Consider the following 8,377-nt stretch of genomic DNA (forward strand, 5'->3'; position numbering starts at 1 on the left):
GTTTAAAACATTTTAAACTAGACAACCTCAAAACCTCTCTCTACCCCTCTCTCTTCGTTAATTTAAAACTTATTTAATACTCCATAGTATCATACCTAGGGCTCCATAGTATCATACCTAGGGGTGGTTTAATAAAATTTAAGCGCCTTATGACACAAACATATAAAGTGACTTTTTAATATTTAATATATTAATATCAAATTATAATTAATAATATTTACCTAAAAATCATGTAAAGTTACTAATTAAATTCATAAAGAATTTTCTCATCATTCATTTAGTTATCATTATGAATTAAGTAGATCACCAATATTTTTTTCTTTCACTATTTGTAATCTTCTAATTCTTTTAAATGACTTCGTTGTTTATTTGTTAAATTTTTACATTTTTTTGTTATGTTTTGATTATTAATTGTTACAAATCTATTAACAGCTCATTTTTTAGATTAAATTAGTTTTCATATTATTGTTATTATTGTAGTTTTTCATGTCCGTATCATACTTTTTAGTAAACATATTCAGTAGTATAAATAAAAATGGTCATAACTCACAAAAAAATATACAATTTTATGATCAAAAACTATAAAATAATTTAAGTAAAAAAAATAATAGAACCTGGTGTTAGAAAAATCTGATCCAATGCTCTAACAAAATTTGTGAGTCATACGCAGCGGAATGTATTTAGGAAAGTTTTAGGTGTTGTAAAACAGATCTGTGTCGTTACTAACTTTACTTATTTTAGCAATTAAACAGTTAATCACATGCAAATAAAATAAAGTAAAGTAAAAAGTTAGAGATGACACCAGGATTTTAGCGAGAAAACCCCAGTTGATAAAATACGTCAACTGTTATGGGAAAAATCTCGTGGACTATGCAATCCAAAGTAAACCAATCCATTATGCTTGAAACAAAATATACCGAACTTTGACTCTGGCTCACACTCTATCGTTCTATACCACACCAACCGCTGGCGATCCTCTGGCTTTGCGACACCCCGTCCAACAGCAACTTGACCTCAGACTTACACTTGATATTTGTAGAAGAGTAGCAGGTAGATCAGACAACACTTCACAAATACTCCAAGCCTTTCAAAGTGTGACTGCGTTTACTTCTGCTCTTCAATCGTCTGAATAATGTAGAAAAAGATTTGCTTCATCTGATCGATGTTAATACAACTGTATGATCACGATCAGGATTCGAACACCACAACTCTAAACTCACTAGGTGAATATGTGTGTGTTTCAGGAAGACAACACAAAAATCAACTTTGATTTTCTGAGAGAAATAAACTTCCTAAGACTTTGAATAATATCAGAATTATAATGTAAAAGCTGTGAATAAACCAATATTTATGACATGGTTTATATAGAGTATAGAATGACCTAATTCCTCTGAAAATAAGGAAAAATTTGTACAAAGGATTTGGTACAATTCTAGACCAATTGGGAAACAATTCAGAATAAGGAAACTAAAGTTGTATTGCAAACAGGATATCTTGAACTGGTTCAAAAAAGCTGAACCTGTTCAAGTTTGGCAGTGACTCAAACTTGAGCATCTTGAACCAGTTCAAGGAAGCTGAACCGGTTCAAGGTTGGTAGACCTGAATATTCGAATTATTTTCGCCTTGTTTTATTTTATGAGAATTTCAAACCAACATGGTAAGTGTAGAATGTCTAACCTTGTTCATATTCCTTCTTAAAGTACTGTTCTTACCATTTTCTTGACAAACTCTTCGAGTATGGTAAGTTTGAACTCCTTCCCAGTTCTATAGTCCGTGTCGAACTTGATGACTTGTAGAACAAGTAATTTAAATTACAACTAAACTTGGACTTGTTATGTCTACGATAATTGCCAAAAATAAATAATATCTCACAATCTCCCCCTTTGGCAATTTTGTGACAAAACCCTAAAAACAATCTGTGCAATCTACCCAAAGCAGAAAAGTAAATTACGTTATTTGCTTAAAGGCAAAAATACAGAAATAAGAATACGGTTTTTCTGTATTTGCTCACGATCGGCTTATGATTAGCTCTAAGAGAAATCGGCACATTTTTCTTTTTTAGAATTTCTATGATGATCATTGGAAATGGAGAAGAATACTTACGAGAATTTTTCTTGTAGTGAGCTATGATAAGCTGCATAATAGAGTGGTCAAGCAAATATTCTTATTGTTGGCAAGAAAATAAAGTACTTGTGCTTACTCCAAAGATAATTCATCCTTCTTCTCGAAATAGCCCATATTTTCCATAATAAACAAGTTGAAGAAGATAGCTTCATCTGTCATAAATCGAGTTAGAATAGTATCTTGGTTCACAGAGGAGTTAGGCACACAGATCTTTGGAACAATCTGGGAAAAATCAGGGCCTGAAACTATCAAAGGCAAAGTATGTCCCGACAATTGATGATTTTCCGGAAGGCCAAGGATAGACGCAATATCCTGTTCATTAACTGTATAATCAACTCCAAACAACGATATAATGAAGTAGGAGTTATGAACCTCACGAATATTAGCATAGAAATAGCTAATCATATCCGGACAATAAATGCCTTTATCAAGCCTAGTAAAGAAATGTGATACCCCCGAATTTTCGGATGCGGTTTGGCCAGGCCCATGCCCGATAACCCGAGGACATCAAATCAATTAGCAATAATCGAACACAGAATACAAATAAGAAAAGAAAAGAAAAAAATAAAATAAATAAATTGCTGAAAAGAAACTAGAATAATAATCCAAAAATCTCAGAATAAAATTTATTTAACAAAGAATGATTCTGATACATCCTACTTCTCCATTCCTATTACAACTCGGGAATCCATCTAGTAGACCCCTAAAATATCTCACTGAACTCAAAAGATTGGAAATGAATCCCAAGTCTAAAATATGAAATAAAATCCTGGTCATCGGTGGAGTGAATAACTGTATCTGCTCAGCATGATCCAGCTCTAAGTCTGGAACTAACGAATACCGGTAAAAATAAAAGTGGGTCAGGCCCACATGCAAATTCTACTCTAACTACAATCCAAACAGTGACTCGATACACAGATACACCTCAGATATCTCAACAATAGCTATCTAGTCCATACATATAGATATATCCACACTAAGGGACATTCACTGGACTATAGTAGGGGTCTCAACCTGAATAGAAGGCAACATGCGAAAACGCACCCAAAGGTGGGCATGAGTACCTAAACCTAACAGGGTACACCTCAATCTACTATAGCCAGCTACGCATCCACTGCATATACGCACCCTAACTAACGAGTCTGAGACTCAAGCTCCTCTCGTGGTACCATAAACATATATTTAAAATCCATTCATATCCATCTATAGGAAATCCAATAAGTCGTTCAGCTTATTCAGCTACACAGACTTAAATATAAGGAGAATTATGTTTTTATAATTCGAACCCTTAATCCAAAATAGGTAGGACTGAGTTATTTTGAATCAGTCTGTCCCTAGTATGCCACCGTCCCATACCGGTGCATACAATCCACAAAATCCATATAATTGATTAAACAGATAAAACTGTTCACCAATTAAAATCCATAAGGTATGAATTAACGTTTTGAGCTAAACCATACCTAGTATGTCACCGTCCCATACCGGTGCATACAATCCTCCATATCCATGTAAATTACAACATATAAATAATCAGTAAGTAATTTACAGTCCAAAACCAAATATCCAAATAACTGCAGAATAGTATATGTGATACTACAATATGTACAGTTCAAACCAATAATCCAATTAATTGTAGAATAATATATAAGAGTCCACAATTAACATCCAAACCATGTAAATTACAACATATAATTAGCAGTTTAGCAATTTATAATCCAAAACCCTCCTAATAATTGCAGAAGAGTATTTAGTATTTCAACAATTTAAATCCAAGAGTTAAACCATAAAGTTGCAGGAAACAATTAATAATTCGGCAACTACCATCCAGAGCATACATAGATTAAATCTAATATATCAATGACTCTATCAAGCATTAAAATAAGTTCTATAATCATATTATAGTCCAATAAATCACTACATTAATTTAAGCAATTTAATTCCTTCCATCCAGTAATAGCGTACTAAGTTGTATACTTGTATTCTGTCTTATCTTTTAGCACAGAGGCATGCCCTATGCCCCAAGTTCAATTTATTAATTTAAAAGACTTCACTATGCTTTTAATCTTCATTTAGAATCATTATATAGCACCCTAAGTTGTCAAATTAAAACTAGACAACAAATCTCCTTCCAGCCGTTAACCGTACGCACAATTGTTAAATTAGCGCACTGTTAATTTCATTCACTTAGAGGTCAACCTTACTCAAATTAAGGACTTAATAACTCTCAAAGCCAACCCTCTAATCCCTCTGTAAAACCCTAGAGTCAACAGAAACGTTCCCATGCTCCAACAGTATCCAAACAGTTCGTAGAAAAAAATTCAGAAAACTACTATTTGAAAGAGCTTGCTCTAAATTCCAAGAGCAAGCTCTTTTTTGAGCCTGCTCTAAATTCCAAGAGCAGGCTCTTTTTTGAGCCTGGAGCCGACTCTAAGAATGTAGAGCCGGCTCAATGAGTATGGGAGCCGGCTCCCATATCCATGGAGCCGGCTCTCACCTCCTTTGAGAGTCTCTGTCCCCGTTCTGCTCCGTTCTGACTTTCTGCTTCTTCTCCCGCATGTTTCTGCCCTTCAATTGGTTTCAAAAACTGATCCTGAGGGTCTTATTAATATCCACTAGCATCCCAAAGGTTTGATTTTAACCATTTAAATCAATTACATAGATCAAATTTGCTACCGAACTAGACATACTTTAGGGACAACACTGAAACTATTTTGCAACCACAGCTCCATTCCAACCCCTTTGTTCCTCAATAATACTGAACCTAAGGTCTTCTATCACCCCATTAATATCCCCATGGTTCGTTTATAGAAGATGGAAGCAAGTACCGTAACAAACATTACAACAGAACTTAATATGCTTTTAAGAACAAAACTGGGAGCAGTTAATACATGAACTATAAACAGATTTGAATTTATGACAAACAGATCATTTATATAACATATATTAAACATATAACTTCTAGTTATTGATTGATTAAACCCTAGAGATTATCTAGGTGCACAGAACACGAGCCAAAGAGAAGGAGAAATAGAAGAACTTGCTTGTGATTTCAGTTATGAAATTCCTGCGTCGTCTCTAAGTTTCCGGTAACTGCTAACTTCCTTCAAGCCTCCTATAGGTGTGATCTAATCCACCACAACCCTCCTTTGACCCTCTCTGTTCTTGTCCTTGGTAGCTCTTACCATTGCCTCTGTTCTCTCAACTCTCTCTCTGTTACGTTCTATTTTTACTGTGCCGTGAATAGGGTTCTTCCAAAACCCTTAGTGAAACTCATACACGTATATATATAGGCCTTTAGAAAACCCTAATTAAACTAGAGCTAAGGCAGAACCCTAATTAAATTAGAGTCGGCCCATAAACTTAAGTCACATACACGTTAAATATTTGTATGACGGCTCCAAGAAACCCTAACTGAAAACTGTTAATTCAACTTCTACTTAAGCACTTATTAAAGACAAGTAAATAATTAACCAAATAAGGCATTTAAAATACAATTTAAAATAAAACAAACAATACAATAACTCAGATAACTAAACAAACCATAATTCAAATAAAAAAAATAAGACAATTAAATAATTAACCAAATAAGGCATTTAAAATACAATTTAAAATAAAACAAACAAAATACAACAATTACAAAATCAATAGACAAAAATGCACATAGAATGAAATTTAAATTCCAATTTTATCCTTTTTAATTTTAGGGGTATTACATTCTTCCCCCCTAACAAACGGAATTCCGTCCACGGAATTCATGAAACTCTGAGTTATTCTCATTAACATTCATTATCGTTCCATTGTGGACGCTGCTGAGTGTACCAAGAAAAATTTCTACGAATTTTATATCTCAGTCACTCCGACAGTATTCACAGATGTGAAAAATCCTCTTCTAGTACCTTATACTCTGTCTGAGTAAGGTAACACTGCCTCCAGGGTCAGCTCCGATATTTGAATTTGACCCCTTAATTGCCTTGGTAAAAGCAAGTGTCATTAGTGTATAAACTAAGACCCTAACTCCGAATGTAACAACTAACCAAAAACTCCTATCAGTTGTTTCGAGCGTCCTCATCCATGTTCCCTTCCACTAACCAGAACGTAACGCAAAGTGCGAATTACCACTTTAATGCATCTAAGTCGTCTTGTAATCCCCTCTATTTATATGAACTGATATTTCACTAGTTTGAAATAAACAAGATCTGAGCTGATTTAATTTAGAAATCATATTATCTGCCAGAATGAAGAAAGAACTAAGTGTTGTGAATCTCAGTCCCGTCATCCTCCTCCCAATCTGTCTACCAAAAGTACCATTAGTCTGGTACCACCAAATTCCATCTGCACCCAGTACTTAATTTGGAGCATCGTCAATAGCTAACCATGCAGTATAACTTTTTCACACACACCGTGCACCGCTTCCTTATGATAGCTAACCGGTCTCACCATCCTATCTTTGACACACCCTACCTTTATAATATAAATAGTGTTAATTTGACTCCTTGTCCTGCTTCAAAAGCTTATGAAACTTTTCCCATCCTCCATATAGTCATCAATGTCAAAGCAATAACTAATTGTTGCAAATTAGGACCCTAAAAAAAAATTCCACATTTTTATGTAGTGTAGAAACTTTGGTTCCTCCTCTAGGTACAATTCCAGCCACCCCTCTAAATGACACCCTCGTAAAACAATGTCTGAATTATGAATAGACTGATATAGCTTAAATCAGTCCACTATCCTCAGTCGGCGTCATCCCAATAAGTACCTACCAGCCCGAAATCCTCCGTCCGATCCATAGTGGCATTACAGTGATCTTTACCTACCACAACCTCACGAATCCCCCAAGACATTCACAACCACCATTCTTATAGTGTTGTAAAAAAACAAATCCCTACCTAGCGTAGAATATATCCAACTAATCATTGTAAATTATTGGACTCGTATTGGTAGTTAAGCTATCCCATCCTAATTAAGGTACCCTATTGACGCACATCCAAGTCCAATAGATTGGCTAGGAGTTTGTGTTTCTACCCAATCATATGACCATTTATTTACAAATCCTAGCGTACATAGCGCTATTATCCACGTCATCAAAATAATAATTGGTTGATCACATACTTGTGTCCCCAACCACTCCATACTCCCAATCCGGACAAATTAACAAAAATAAACATGTAAAATGAAACACATAGTAGTAAAATGCAACACAAAATAACAAAATCAAACACATAGATACACACAATGCAACAAAACAACCAAAATATAACTTCTAATTAAAACATCCTCCATTCCAGAGAAGAAAACCTCATTTGAACTCAAGTTCACAAATTATGTCGCAAAAGTTCATTTCGTAGTTTCGTTGGTAATCATCTAACCTTGAAACCTGTCTGTAACCATAGCTTAAAAGCAACATTCTTTTGCTTAAGCAAATACCAAAGGCTTACCCCTTATCCTCCTTATACGCGGAATGTAAACCGTCTATCGTGGTTTTACAACGTACCATAGAACGTCACAACCTAATCCCCATTCGCTCCAGAATGTGATATAAAATCATGTCTTTGTTCTAATGAGAACTCTATCTGATTTCCAACCGAAGAGTACTGTTTCAATTGACTCTTTGAGAGATGACAAAAAAAATTTATCCACATGTAGATTGATCTACACCAATTCTACTAGTATCATTCACCATACTGCTGATGAATGAGATCACCTCCATGCGATCCTTCATCTTCAAGCTTTAACATCCCCTTTCTTGAAGACACTAAAATTTCCTCCCTTAGGACCCTTTTCAGAATCCTACTCTTCGATTGTCTCCTTTTTGAGAATATTTAAAATTTATGTTGGCCCCGATATATAGACCTAACACCGACATCTTAATCCGGTCCTGGTGTATACTGTCTAAGTAATGCCACCCTTAGGACTAAATCTTTGATCCCCAAGTTCTGTTTCTGACAAAGAACTTGACAACCTCCTCCTTTACTCCGTTGGGTCCATATTGATTTCGCTCTGAACCCGATCCTCCTCCTAGTGTCAACCATTCCATAACTATGGAATATAATTGACATCAGCTCCTCCTACCGAACTGTAACAAGAGTACAACGAATCCTAATATGGCTATAAGTTTTTAAGAGACGCAACGCGGAAGTCTTATAATTAAAACACTCCTAAGGACACTAGAACCTGGAGTGCTCTGATACCAACTGTGATACCCCCGAATTTTCGGATGCGGGTTGGCCAGGCCCACGCCCGATAACCCGAGGAT

Source organism: Cornus florida, unplaced genomic scaffold, assembly GCF_030987335.1.
Source record: "Cornus florida cultivar Cherokee Brave unplaced genomic scaffold, ASM3098733v1 CherokeeBrave_3.0.0_Hap2_Chr04, whole genome shotgun sequence".
In the NCBI taxonomy this organism is placed as follows: Eukaryota; Viridiplantae; Streptophyta; class Magnoliopsida; order Cornales; family Cornaceae; genus Cornus; species Cornus florida.